At 42.7% G+C, this 15,716-nt stretch overlaps 1 protein-coding gene across 1 annotated transcript in view; it reads right to left on the minus strand.

Moving 5' to 3' along the window:
* Positions 1-11,936, minus strand: part of AKAP13 (A-kinase anchoring protein 13) — a 332,091-nt gene extending 320,155 nt beyond the window's left edge. Inside the window, 1 exon segment of the mRNA XM_032623794.1 lies at positions 11,723-11,936. The gene's annotated coding sequence lies outside the window, so the exon portion shown is untranslated.
* Between the last annotated feature and the right edge of the window lie 3,780 nt (positions 11,937-15,716).

The following is a 15,716-nucleotide window of genomic DNA, read 5'->3' on the forward strand; positions in this document are numbered from 1 at the left end:
GTAACAGAAATGATTCCCATGTAATGCCACAATGGACCTCTCTTCTCTGACTCCAGAAACACAATGACTTTAAACAGGGTAGAACTCAACTGGCAACACCAGGTAGATGGATTAATTGACCGACACCATTTCAAAATATACTAAGTGTGTTTTCAGAAATGACTCATAAATTACAGAAAAAGTCAAATCTGCAAAAAATCCCTGTCACCTTTGGCAGTTATCACCTGGGAAAAGGAATACTTCTAAGAATCTAAGTTAGTACGGATAGTAATAATTCAGATTTAGAAAAAAAAAAGTCATGCTCGATTCAATTTATCTGAAGTGATCTGCCCACCACAATGCAAATGCAACAGAACATCCCCTTTGAACAAAGCGGTGTCACAACCAGCCTGGGGGAGAGAACATGTGCTAACAACTTTCCCAGGAGCTGTTGTGGACTCTTATCAAAACCACCCATACTCTTTCCCCCAATTCCCCACTGTGATCAAGGGCTCAAATTTTCAAGACAACAGGCCATAGTCAAAGACCCATCTGTAGTGTTAGCAACCACAAACAAATGAAACTCATCAGCCCAGAGGCTCACCAACTGAGTAGATGCTACAAAGGTATTACCTCTCTTTATTTAAAAAAGAAAAAAAGAGAGATTAAAGAAAAATATATACATTGCAAAGTATTTAGAAGATCAAAAGACACTCTACCATGATCTCACTCCTCAAACGAAACTACAGTTAACACTTTGCAACAGCCTCCTCCCAAACTATCTTGCGTACTGTGTGTACACTACACGTAATGACACCCCTGAATCACATTTGAAGATCACTGATATAGAGACGGAAAATGTACAACAGTTTTCACTGATGTTACTTTTATCGTGCTCAGAGGAGAAAAGTTTTCAGCAGGTTTGGAGTCCTAACTAACACTGACACAAGGTGCTGTTTTTGGTCACTACCATCTTGCTTCTTTTATATCTAGCTCTTAATCATACCCAGTTGTTGTCGTTGCTGTTGTTTTTTACCACTGTCATTATTATTACTAGCTACCACGCCATGTTGCCCTACTATGTGCCAAGAGCTTTAGATATCCCTAATTCCCACAATAACCCCCACCCTCCCTTCTCAAGCTACAATTCTCTACTTTGTAAATCCAGTCCAGCCTTCAGCCCTCAACTCCAGGTCTGCACCTCCAAATGCTTACTGGTATCTTCACTTAAAAGTCTCACAGATCTCAAACTTATCATGTCCAGAAGTGAAATCAACTTCTTCCTCGCCACAAAACCGCTTCACTTCTTCCACTCAGGAAACCACACCACCATTCACCCAGCTGTCCATAACACCTAGGAATCATCCTTGCTTGCCTTCTTTGCTCAACACCTTTTCCCAATCCGTAAGTAATCCTATCAGTTCTATCTTCACAGGAACATAGATTCCAACCTTCTCAGACTTTCACTGCCACACCCTAACCCAAGCCACCATGTTCTCTAGACTGGACTAGTGTAAAACTCTTAACTAGCCTCGCTGTTTCCACCTCCTGCTCCCCACACTCAGAGTGAAACTTTCAAAACCTAAATCAGCTCTTGTCATTCCTTGCTCAAATCCTTCAGCTGCTTCCCACCTTACTTAAAAGCCTATTCGACCAAGCCTCTATGTACATATACGTTATCTCCTATTATTCTCCTTTCTCGCCCCATCCTTAGCCTCCCTGTTCATACTCCCACCTCAAGCTCTTTGCCCTTCATGCTCCTTCGACTTGGAACATCCAGAGACCTTCAGGTGGTTTGCTCTCTTCACTTCCTTCAGGTCTCTCTCAAATCTCATCTCCTCAGAAAGGTATTGTTTGACCTCCCCAATTTTTGCTAATAATCTTCATATTCTTCCTACAATTATCAAAACCAGACGTCACCAAAGTTGTTTTTTACCTGTTTGTGTTCTGCTTCTCTCGCTAAAACGTCAGCCCTTTGATGGCAGCAACTACGTTTTATTTGTCACTGAACTCTCATCACCTAGCACAGTGCCTGACATACAGAAAGTACCCAAATATGTGTTGAATAACAAACAACCCTACAAGGTATGTCACATGCCCATTTTACAAATGAGAAAACTGAGTTTCAGAGACTAAAAATTTACCTAAAGCCACAGAGCAAATAAGTCACCAAATGCATATGAAAGAGCCAATACTCTACCCACTGACCCACTTCATCCTGTGCCATAAAAGGGAATTATAAACACAGGCTAAGAATCAAAAATGTAAAGGAAAACATTTCTATAAGAAAATATCAGACCACCGTGACCTTTCTCTTTCTGCTCATCACTAGAGCATTTCACAACTTTGATTAATCTCATGTATGTACTATGTACATACCTCTTCAACTAGAAGATATCTACTTTTTCTGTATTACCTACAGAGTAAGGGCTACCTACAGGCAGTAGACATTTAACAAACATTTCTTTGATATTTACACACACAAAGACTTGAAGAATCCTATAACAAGACTTTGAGCACCATCAATAAAGTATACTCTTCCAAGGGATTTCAGTTTCCAACCATGATGGGGTAACTGGATCTAGACTTATCCTGCCACACACCCCACCCTCCAACAACCAGAAAAATGAACAAAATATATGAGGCAACATCTTTTAGCTTCTGGACAACCAGCAGCACAGCACTGCAATCCCTAGCAAAGGGAAGAGATGAGGTGAACCCCACAAGTGCACCAGCTTTCTCAGCCTGGAGTCACATGCTGGACCACCTGCAATGAGGAGCCCAAGCAGACCATGATGGTTTTCTCAAGCTAAGAAGTCAAAGAGTATGAGAAGGCTCAGGAACCTAAAAACTGCAGAGTACTAGAAAGGAAGGAGTTGCATGAAGAAGGATCTCCAGAAATCAGCACAGAGACCTGCTTGAGTCTAATACTGAATAATAAGCCATGTGTGCATACTGTAAAAAAATCTACAAAGGTAGGCAAAGAATGACCCAAGAACTATATGCTACATTACCCCAGAGCTCACACAGGGCTGGCAGACATTCATATTCTGACCACCCAGAGCAGGGAACATCTCATTCTTCAATGGAAACTACAGAGGCTTCAGGCCTTAGTAATGGGGTAAAACAAGCCTTAGAGTAAAAGGACAAGAGTTAGGGTTGGTCTATCTTAGACCAATCAACAGCAGTCAACAACTTATAATTCACCATTTCTAGGATCTAACAAGAAATTACAAGAAGATGTGACCCAAGACGGGAGAAAAAAACAAAATCAGCCCATAGAAAGAAATAATGGAATTAATGAACAAGAACTTTAACAACTATTATATGAATATTATACATATGACCAAGAATTGTTTTTTTAATGAACATAAACAAATGGAAGAAATAAAAAAGAGTCAATAGCAGATTGAATCCAACAATATATAAAAATACATCATGATGGGGACTTCCCTGGTGGTCCAGTGGGTAAGACTCCGCACTCCCAGTGCAGGGGATCTGGGTTAGATTCTTGGCTGGGGAACTAGATCCCACATGCATGCCACAACTAAGAAGCTGACATGCCACAACTAAGACCTGGCACAGCCAAAATAAATAAATAATAAAGAGATTTTTAAAAAATACATCATGACCAACTGAGGATTATCAAAGGAATACAAGGCTAGTTCAACATTCAAAAATCAGTGCAATTCACCATATCTACAAAGTAAAGAAGAAAAAACGTATGATCATCTCAATACATGCAGAAGCCTGTAACAACATTCAGTATCCATTCATGACAAAAACTCTCAGCAAACTAGAAACAGAACTTTCTCAACTTGATAAAGGACATCTTTACTACTACAAAAACAAACAAACTATAAAGATCATCATGTTAATTGTGAAACAAATGTTTTCCCCCTAACATCAGGAAAAGATGTCCACTTTCAAAACTCCTCGTCAACATCATACTGGGCATCCTAGCCAGTTCAATAAAGCAAGAAAAAGAAATAAAAAACATACAGACTACAAAGGAAGAAATCAAACTTCCTGTATTGGCCACTGACATTACTGTCTATAAAGAAGATCCCAAGTGAGTTTAGCAAGGTTTTAAGACACCAGGTCGGCATACAGAATTCAATCCTGTTTCTACATACTAGCAATGGACAACTGGAAATTGAAATTTTAAAAGCATCATTTACAAGAGCACCAGAAAGCATGAAATACATACTAACCTTACAAAATATGTGCAAGATCCATTTATTAAAAACTACAGGCTTCCCTGGTGGCACAGTGGTTGAGAGTCCGCCTGCCGATGCAGGGGACACGGGTTCGTGCCCCGTCCGGGAAGGTCCCACATGCCACGGAGCAGCTGGGCCCGTGAGCCATGGCTGCTGAGCCTGCGCATCCGGAGCCTGCGCTCCGCAAAGGGAGAGGCCACAACAGTGAGAGGCCTGCGTACCGCAAAAAAAAACAAACTACAAAACACTAATAAAAACTTCAAAAAAGGTCTAAGTAAATAAATATAACATGTTCATGACTCAATATCATTAAGCTGTCAATTCTCCCCTAAGTAATTTACAGATTCAATGCAATGCCAATCAAAAATCTCAGCAGGATTTTTTATATATATCAACAAGCTGATTCTAAAATGTACCTGAGGGAATTCCCTGGTGGTCTAGGGGTTAGGAGCCCTAGACTTTCACTGCCGGGAGCCTGGGTTCGACCCCTGGTCGGGGAACTAGGATCCCACAAGCCACGCGATGCGGCCAAAAACTAAACAGATATAAATTAATTAATTAATTAAAAATTAAAATAAATAAATAAAATGTCCTTGGAAAGGCAAAGCACCTATAATACTCAAAAACAATTCTGAAAAATAACACAATTAGAGAACTCATACTACCTGATTTCAAGACTTAGTATAAAGCTACAGTAATCAAGAGTGTGGTAATGGAAAAATGAAAGACACAGATCAATGGAACAGAATACAGAAACAGACCCACACATATATGATCAACTGGCTTTCAGCAAAGGTACAAAGGTAATTCAATAGAGAAAGATGTCTTTTCAAACAAAACTGCTGGAACAACTAAACACCCATATGCAAAAAAAATAAGTCCTAGCCACGGCAATCAGAGAAGAAAAACAAACAAAAGGAATACAAATTGGAAAAGAAATAAAACACCAAAAAAAAAACCCTCTGAATTATAAAAATTCTAGGAGAAAATGCAGGGGCAAGTCTTTGCACTCTCAGATGGGGCAATAATAAGAAAGCAATCAACTCTAATTCAAAAAGCTTAAAACTCCAATTCAAAAAGATACATGCACCCCAATGTTCATAGCAGCACTATTTACCAGAGTCAAGAAATGGAAATAACCCAAGTGCCCAATACATACACAATGGAATATTACCCTTTTTTTATAAATTTTAATCAACTATAAAAAGATATATGGAGGACAAATAGGGAAAGTTGAATATGCACTGAATAATTCTATAGAACTGTTCATTTTTTAGGTGTTATTATATTTGGTTACGTAGAACAAGGATTAGCAAACTTTTTCTCTAAAAAGTGAGATAGTAAATACTTTCTGCTTTGTGGACCACAGGGCGTCTCATAACTGTTCTGTCAGTGTAGCACCAAAGCAGTCACAGACAATATGTAAACAAAGGAGCACTGCTGTGCCCCAATAAAACTTTATTAATTAAAAAACAAATGTTCATTGCAGCTCTATTTACAATAGCCAGGACATGGAAGCAACCTAAATGTCCATCGACAGATGAATGGATAAAGAAGATGTGGCACATATGTACAATGGAATATTACTCAGCCATAAAAAGAAACGAAATTGAGTTATTTGTAGTGAGGTGGGTGGACCTAGAGTCTGTCATACAGAGCGAAGTCAGAAAGAGAAAAACAAATACCGTATGCTAACACATATATATGGAATCTAAAAAAAAGATGGTTCTGAAGAACCTAGGGCCAGGACAGAAATAAAGACACAAACGTGGAGAATGGACTTGAGGACACGGGGAGGGGGAATGGTAAGCTGGGACGAAGTGAGAGAGTGACATGGACATATATACACTACCAAATGTAAAATAGCTAGCTAGTGGGAAGCAGCCGAATAGCACAGGGAGATCAGCTCGGTGCTTTGTGACCACCTAGAGGGGTGGGATAGGGAGAGTGGGAGAGAGATGCAAGAGGGAGGAGATATGGGGTATATGTATATGTACAGCTGATTCACTTTGTTATAAACCAAAAAAAAAAAAAAAGGCAGTAGGCCAGATTGGCCTGAGGGCCATAGTTTGCAGACAAAACTCTAGTGACAGAGGGCGGAGTAGTGGTTGCCTATAGCAAGGTAGGCAGCAGGGTGAGGGCTCAAGGCAGAACTGTCTGGAAAGCAGAAAGGGAACTTTCTGGAGTGACGGAAACATTCTATACCTTGATTGTGTTGTTAAGTTACATGAGTGGATACATTTGTCAAAACTCATCAAACTCCATATAGTTAAAATGGGTGCATTTTATCATATAAACAATAACTCAGTAAACCTGATTTGTTTAAAAATGTACTCTTTTCAGGTGACAGCATCAATGATGTGAAAAGCATGCCCTTTGGAGCCAGAATAATCTGAGTTCAAATTTTAGTTTAGTTCAAATTTAACAACTATGTGACCCCTGTCAAATCACTTTTGAGGGTGTTTCTTCCCCTTAAAATGGGTTAATAATTCCTGCTTCATAGGTTGGTTTCAAAAATGAAATAAATGTATGTAATACATTTATGTAATGTATGTAATAATAAATGTATAACATCTGGCACATAAGAGGCACACTCCCTGATTTTTTAAGCTTTTAAAAAATAATTTAAGAAAATGAGTCAGTAAATATCAGACAACTACACTAGCTTCTTTTGTACTCTTCTGAAACATTCTGACATTCTTTGTTCACTGTTTACTGTGGTTTCACCTGACTTCAAGCACTGGCATCCAATGCCAGTTCCTGTGATTTCAGAGTAACTTGGGTCTCACAGCAAGCACTGAGTTTAGAAAAATACTCCATGACAAATGTTATAAAAGGAAATCTGAGAAGAGCCAAAAGTAAGAAGTATCCATTTTCACAAGTAAGGAGAATGGCAATAGAAATGGTATAATATTTATAAAGAAAAACCAATAAACTTAGTTGGATGTTTTCTCCTTTTATAGACTAGGATTTGAATTTTATCCAAACCAGTAGCCAACCAGCAAAACTACAAAATGACAAAGCATCTGTATAGTGCTTTATCTCGAGCGTTTCTCATGACAGTAGTGGTAGTAGGTAGGATGACAATATCAAATTTGTTCTTATTTTATAAGTAAGGATACTAAGTCTGAGACAGATGAAGTGGCCTGCTCAAGGACACACTGCCAATAATTGGCGAAGTTCAGATGTGAAGTCAGCCATGTGGCCCCGTATCATATGCCTTCAGTAGACATCACCATCGGAGAGTTATCTTGGGTTTGTGAAACTCTACATAACTCCTAGGTGCTGTTCTCTTGCTTGACATCTTTGGCTGTCTAAAAGACTAATTCATTACAGTGTGACATACTTAATTCCTAACCGTTCAGGAATAACTAGCCTTTTGAAGTGGTAAAGACTATTTTTGTTGCCGAATATGGGCTTAAGACAGGATCATAAGTGAAAATTCAAAAGGACTGATTTCTGGGACTTCCCTGTTGGTCCAGCGGGTAAGACTCTGCACTCCCAATGCAGGGGGCCCAGGTTCGATCCCTGGTCAGGGAACTAGAGCCCACGTACATGCCGCAACTAGAGTCCGCATGCCACAACTAGAGTCCTCATGCCGCAACTAAGACCTGGCACAGCCAAAATAAATAATAAATAAATAAATATCAAAAGGACTGATTTCTAATAGAAGAGCCTACAGAGTGACATAAATTGTAAATCCCTCACACCATCTCCTTCTCCCCATCCCAATACCCACATCACACACACTGATATCCACACCTTCCCCACGCTCTGAACACAGCTCTGAAGAGGTAAAAAAGGAAAACACACCATTGTCCCATACAAGTATTCGTAACAATCACAGTATCTCAGTATCAGGTCTACTGGTCCATTCTCTGAGCAAGGACTGACAAAAAATGGGTTATCTACCCATCTTCTACTTATATGTCCCAGTCAACTGAGAGGTGGACCACAAGACCATAAATGTGAAGACATATGAATGAAACAAACTTCCTTCCACGAACAGCTTCCTCCTCTCCCCCCCACTTACAGTGGGGTAAGACAGCCCGACAGTGACTCGGGAGCACTGCTTCCGAATGGATGCCTGTCCCCATCAGTAATAACCAAGTTTATTCAAGCACACTTCAATGTTAACTTTAAAAGAGGGGATTATCAAAAGTCCAAGTGTGTTCATCTAGCTTTGTCAACTTTCTTTTTTTCCTCAATATGTGAGTCTGGTCAAATATAATTTTTAAAGGTTTACTACAATCCTTCATGGTTAACTTTTTGCCCTTATTTTATAAGAAAATAAATGGAAAGATGAGATTCAATATACAGAAATGTCCATGACAGGTTAATATTTCTAGAATGTATTTATTCCACTTGGTATTCTGAATATTCTAAACAAAGCTGGTATAACTGATTTAAATCACTGTTTCCTTCCACAAATGGTGGCACCTCCAAAAGTGTTATCTTGAAGGGGAAGTAAATGATTTGCTCAAGTCTCTGAATTGTACTACTGCTATATTAACCCACAGTCCAGTCCCATCTTAATCAAGTTTGAGAAACGTAGTCATAATCAATGCCTGTTATTTTTCAAAATTAAGGTAAAATAAGGAAGAAAAGCTGGAATTAAATAACTCAGATATTCTATTACAAATGTTGAAAACAACCCATCTCTAACGATTTCCTAAACACTATAAATGCATAGAGTTCTATCCTACAGAGACACTCTGCAAAGCCCACTCAAAGACTAAGAGCTGACTGAGAAGATAAAACTGCTGTTTTCTATTAACATTCAGTTCAACCCACACCTTTAAAAAACTGCATTTAAGACTCTCAATTCTCAGAAGCATTCCCCCTTTACGAAACAGACAGCTAAACCACTGTTCTCAGAAGCATCAGACTTCTAAAAATGCTTTAACTCATACAAAAATTATCCAAATTATTGTCATTACAGGTAACAGGCACCTACTTAATGTTTGGCACACTATGAAGTACGTCACGTAGTTTCATTTATTGCTAAGAATGCTGTAAAGTATGTTACTATACCTTACACAGTAGGAAACTGAAGCTCTGAGGGGATAAGTGACCTGCTCAAGGCTACCCAACTAGTCAATGGAAGGGTGGGGATTTGAACTCAAATTTACCTAATTCCAAAAAATGTACATTCTTCTAAACTGTGCTACCTCCCCATTTCACAACAGAGATATGAACAGGCAGAGGAGTGAATGGATTAGTCCAGCAGTCTTAAGCATTTCACCAAAAAAGGGAGAAATTTTCTCGATTAGAACCACTTTCTGAAATCCATAGCGCACTATTTAAACCTCAATTCTTTTCAAGAAGTAATTAACAGGTTAAAAAGAAAAGTTAGAAATCCTTATAAAGTACACTAAATTTCATCACAGATCTGCAAGTGAGCTGCCATGTTTAACAAGTCCCCAGAGTTAGTGGTTCTCTGGGTACCACACTAGGGTGAAGTACCAAGCACTTCACCCAGTTCAAATGCATCCTGAGCACCTGAGCTGTGTTAAGACTCCTTCCTGGCACAGAGGCACAAAGCTAAGACCCATCACAGCCCTCAGGGAGTTAACAGGCTAGAAGAGGAGTCCATTTATACTACATATGCAGTTACTATTAGTCAGGCAAAAAAAATGAAGTGTGAGAAATCCTAAAACAAAAGTATGTATAACATGCTATCAGAGAGGGAAAGCAACTGGCCTACTTGTCACATGTTCTAAGTAGTATTTGTTTACATTTTGTCTCTCCCTGACAACGCCTTCCAACCTCTGTCACCGTCCCTCCCCACAACCGCCCCACACACAGGTACACACAGTACACACAACCACACAACCAGAAAGGAAAGCCCTAAGAGCAAGGATTATGATTCCTAAAAGTGACCTTGTTGTTGTACTTTAAAAATACAAGCTTATGCCATTAGGACATTTTTCTTTAGCTTTGTCAGGTGAAGTAAGTTGCTTTTCCAAAGCAAAATTAGGCCAACCTAACCAGGAAAACCTGGGCAACACTTCACATTACTCACTGAGCAGGAGAAACCAATCAATGCATATTGACCCACACCATATTTCTCAAATTTTTCTTGTTAATTTACCAGATGGCAAAGGGATATACAACTGATAGGAACACATTCTGGTCATTTTGTTCCACCACGCAATCTGACAGACATTTAGGCTTGTTCCACCGAGGGGATTTAAACAGAATCATTCTCACATCATAAGGCAAATGAACTGAATTCAGCAGAACCAATGCACCCAAAGCCTGACAACAAGGCTTGTACTTCTTGCAGTCTGCAAATCCCCTAGAGACCACGAAAGCCTACAGGACTGTAACAATGATTTCTCTCAGCTGATCACAACTCTGATCACTCACAACAGCTGATCCTTTACAAACTTGCAAAAAATGATCTTTCCAAAACTGCCAGCATTTATCCTGATCTGGGCAATCCAACGGTTTAAAAAAATAAAGTTACTTATGAAAATAAAACTGGGGGGGGGGGCTGTTGAATAAGTAAAAAAGGCACACGGCTTTTTCCTTTGGTTCTATATGCCTGGGGCAACAAACTCTCAAAATAACTTCACTGAGGAGTGTAAAAGTTAAGACGAACACCAAAATATTGCTCAATCCAACTTACATTGTTAACTCCTGAGTTCACAGTAAGATCTAGAAACTTAAATGTGACGGAATCATTTTGCTGTAAGAACTAGTTCAAAAAAAAAAAAAGCCAATCCTTTTTTCTGATAGAAAAACTCTTGAGGATTTCCCCCACATTATTTTAAAATCTTAACATACGAGTTGACTTTGGGGGGGGGAAGGGAGGAAGGGAGAGGGGTTCAATAGCCATATTTATCCAAAAAAAAGTTTGGTTTGGTCTCAAAGTATGTTTGCATCTGAACTCAACAGAGCTGAGCCCATGGCACGGTCCCAAAGCGGGTCCCCTCGGGCTGCACGTCTCCGACCCGCGCGGGTGCCCCGGCCGCGCCCCCGGGAACAGGCGCTGAGAGCGCCCCCCTAAGACGGGTAAGGCCCGGCGTGTTTACCGCTCGCGCCGGCCCCCGAGAGCCGCTCCCTCGCGGCCGCAGCACTTGTTCGCCGACTCCCGGACGGGAGGGACCCGTGGAGCAGACACAGCTGCTACCGCGGCCCCCGCTCCCATAGGAGCCGACCGGGAAGGCCGGGGGTCCAGGCACCTGAAGGGGCATGGCGGCCGTGCCCCCCACTTCGGGAGTGGAGGCGGCCCCGAAGTTGGGCTGCGGGAGCGGCAAAGCGCGCCGCGGCCCCGGGGCAGACAATGCGTGAAGGGGGCCGCGGAGGGAAGCGGGGGCCGCAGAGCCGGGGGGCGCTCCCGCGCCGCCCATTCATCCCCGCCCGCGCGCCCCCGCCCAGCCCCCGCAGCCCCGGACCCCCGCTCCGGCCCCCGCCGGAGAAACGGCCGCAGGGGGAGGGCCCCGCGCTCCCCACCCGCGACCCCTCCTCAAATCACAAAACTTCCCCCAACTCCGCCAACTAAGTTGCGCTCTCACCGTGAGGCGCCCGGGGCTCCCCCGCGGGCCGAGCCGGAGCAGCTCCGCACCTTCGCCGCGGAGAAAGACAATAGGCAGCCGCTCCTCCGGCGGCAGAGGCGGTGGTGGTGGCAAAGGCTTGAAAGTGCGGCGGCAGAGGCGAGGAGAGGGCGCGGCGACGTCGGCGGAGCCTAGGAGCTTCACCTCTGCGGCTCCGGTTCCCTGCTGTCCCTACAGCCTCAACGAGCCCGCGCATGCGCCACAAGCTACTCGGGGATGGGCGGGGCACCCGGGGAGGGCCGTAACGCCTACGAGCTCTCCTGTGAGTAAGCGCGGAGCCGCGGGCCGCGAGCCGGGGTTGCACAGCAGAGCTGCCCATCAAGCTCCATGAGACCAATAGGAAGACACCTGGGCGGTCCCCTCGGGTTGCTAAGGAAGGCTGAGGTTGACCGCAGCTGCATCGCTGCGGCAAAGTGATCAAAGTCGGGTGGCTGGTAGAGGTGCCGACTGAAATGCTCACCCACCCTCTCCTCTGCTCCGTGACTCCGGAAGACTCCCTTCCTCTGTGTAACGGTGCTTACCTGAGCTGTAGCACTTACCGTAACACATACTGAAATGATTTACTCCTCTGTTTCCCTCCACTTGAAATCAGAAAGTGGGGTCTTTTCTGTGTCCAGTGCCTGAGAGAGTCGTTGCTAGGTATTCAACAAGTGTTGTAGTTGGATGGATGGATGGATGGATGGATCTATGGTGGCATCAGGATTGTGACAGGGCGTTCCATAAACTTTCGGCTTCTCGATCAGCGCAAAATCAGACAATCTGCAAGTTGCATGGACCTCAGGAATCACCTGGTGGCTTTTGAAAAGCAAAATGTGGTCTGTTAATACACGAATAAACTCATTTTGATAGTTGTGTGTTTATTTTAATGTGTATTGGAGAAAAATGCCTTTCACATCAAAAGACTATTTCATTGATGTTGTCTTAGATAAGCTGTAAAAAATGAATCTACTTAAAGAAAAAAATTAAGTAAAAAGTTTACGTTATATATAAAGTATATATGTACTTATACTTCACATAAGTTCAAAAACGTGCAAATTGATAGTAATCGAAGTAAGAACAGTGGTTACCTAGAGGGAGAAGCATTATTGGCTGGGAAGGAGAAGGGCAGGTGCTGGGCAAGTTCTGTATTTTGATCTGTATGGTAAATAACAAAGGTATAGATTTATGTGAAAATTCATCCAGTGTACAATTAAGATTAGTGCACTTTACACAGGTTACACATGTATTTTATATTAATTTAAAATACTTATATAGGATATGGCCCCCCAAAATGTCAAGATGCAAAGGACTATCTTTTGGGAAACCTGATCCAGCCAAGCTCCCTACCAGTGACTGACTACCTGAGAGGGGCTACTTGTGAATACTTACTGCCTGCATCAGGCACTTTCATTGTTGTTTGGCTCTAAATCTTAGAAGTGCTCCTAGCCTTGAGAAGAAACTTGCTTCCCTGTAAGTGAACCTGATTCTCACATATGTTTTCTTATTTCAGCCTCACAGAATGGAAAACCAAGGCCAAACATTTCCAGTGCTTCATGTGAAATTATTTCCCAATCACCTTATTATTCTCTCCTCCATACTCACTCTAATCTGTCCTGTCAATATTTGAAAGGTGGCCCAGAGAGAAGAGACTCATAGATCTTAGTCCTGACTCTGTCCCAAAGAAGCCCACCCTGAGCAGGTCACCCCTTCTCAAAGAACTTCAGTCTCCTGTAAAGCAAGAGGACTAACCTAGAAAATCTCTTGGACCCTAACACGTGAAAACCCTATGGTCTTCTTCTGGAGCAAAGCAGCAGCAGACAAGACACATGTTGTCTTTCAAGTGACTGCTGACAACAACATTCCCTGCTCCCAGCCTCAGCAGGATTTATACCTTCCCAGTGAGCTGCAGAAAAGGTCGAGAGTCCAGCATTTTTCAAAGTTTACCATGCCTACAAATCACCTGGGACGTTTTGTTAAATGTGGATTCTGACTCAGTAGGTCTGGGGTGGGATCTGGGATTCTGCATTGCTAACAGACTCCCAGGTGATTCTGATGCTGCTGGTCTGGGACCCTGCTTTGAGGGGCAAGGGTCTACTCTACATTCCCCAGACAGCTAAACCCTCTGTCTTCCTGGGAAGTCCTAAGTAGTTATCTACATGATTGGCACATTCTCATCATCCAGGCACCAGCTCTAATGTCCCTCGTCAGAGAAAACATCTATCTAAAATGATTCACTCTCACCTACTCCCTCTCATTCATATTACTCAAACCTATTCTCAGCATTTATTCCGGTCTGAAGGTATCTTATTTACGTGTGGTTACGGGCTCTCTCCCCCACTGTAATGTAAGTTCCCTAAAGTCTTTTTTGTTTACCCCTCTCTCTCCTACACCTAACAGAGTCCCAGTGGGACTCAGGCACTCAGAAGTTTCGCATGAATGAATTTGTACAGAAGGAGCTACTGTGAGGTGCCCTCAAACTGACAGTCCCTGATACTAAAGACTTGTTCTTCCAAGGGACACCAAATGTCTCTATTCAGTGTGCCCCATTTCACCAGAAAGAGATTTGGGGTTTAGTAATTCTCTCACTTTTCCTGAGTAAGTTTTCAAGCCAGGAAAGATACCAGGGCCTTATCAAGCAGCAGTAGGATTTTGTATCTCTCAACTATCTCTAACCTGTCTTTCCAGTCAACTTACAGTTCTCCAATTGATTTACATAGGTTATAATACCTATAACTCTAACAAGAATGAACCCCATTTTACAGAGTCCCTGGAAATTACCAAAGCAAGGAAAAAACAAAATCAACACAGATGTAAGAACATGAATTTCTCTGGAGACCCATGGTCCCTAAAATGTCTACTTTGGTAAAAGAAGGAGTGCTGGAACCAACTTGCCTCGGGGCTCTTGTTTCATAGCAGTGGACTGTTTATTCCTCTCACAGTACGAATAGTACCCTGCTGTTGCCTTAAGTAACTTTCACTTTCAGCCCCTTGCTTGGGTGAAGCCAACTCCACCACAATCTCAGTTCCATGCTTTAGCATACCATCAACCCTGAGCCAATCAATGCATCCTATCTGCAGGTCAACAATTATTAGTTCAGAGTTAGGCACATGACCCCAGACTGGCCAATTAGGGGCAATAGGAATAAATTCTACCCTCTGTTTGAACTATTGGGGTAGCTGACATTTTCTCAACTAGAAACTGGAAGATAGGCTTATCAGCTGTCTCTGCCATGAGGACAGAATCTCTTCACATGGAGCCAGCACAGTAGAAAGGTAGAGAAATTAAAAACAACGTCTCGGGCTTCCCTGGTGGCGCAGTGGTTGAGAGTCTGCCTGCCAATGCAGGGGACGCGGGTTCGTGCCCCGGTCCGGGGGGATCCCACATGCCGCGGAGCGGCTGGGCCCGTAAGCCATGGCCGCTGAGCCTGCGCGTCCGGAGCCTGGGCTCCACAACGGGAGATGCCGCGGCAGTGAGAGGCCCGCGTACCGCAAAAACAAAAAAACAAAACAATGTCTTGGTGACATTGATTGGACAGCTGAATCCAGCAATTCCTGAAGCTAGAACAACACATAGACTTTTCAATCATGTAAGACAACAAAGACAGCCAGAGTGGAGATTTCTGTCACTTGCATCCGCAAGAGCTCTAATTGGTACACCACCTGGGAGCAGATGATCCCTGGGCAGTTCTCTGACCTGCTTTCAATTCAGTTAGCAAGTAGCTGTTGAGAGTCTACTGTGTTCCAGGCTTAGGCTTGGTCCTGGGATTCAGGATGAAGAGCATTGTTCTTGTCTTTAAGGAACTCTATCAAATGAGGGAAATAGGCAAGCAAGCCAGCAGGAAATCAGAAGTGTAAGTGCACCCCCCCACAGGCAGACGCAGGGTGTTATGGGGCATAGAGAGGAATACTTCTACTTAGAGGGTGAAGGTTCAGGGGAGGCATCCAGGAGGAGTGACAGTTAAGCCAGGTCTTGGAG

The sequence above is a fragment of the Phocoena sinus genome, chromosome 2 (assembly GCF_008692025.1).
Source record: "Phocoena sinus isolate mPhoSin1 chromosome 2, mPhoSin1.pri, whole genome shotgun sequence".
Taxonomy (NCBI): domain Eukaryota; kingdom Metazoa; phylum Chordata; class Mammalia; order Artiodactyla; family Phocoenidae; genus Phocoena; species Phocoena sinus.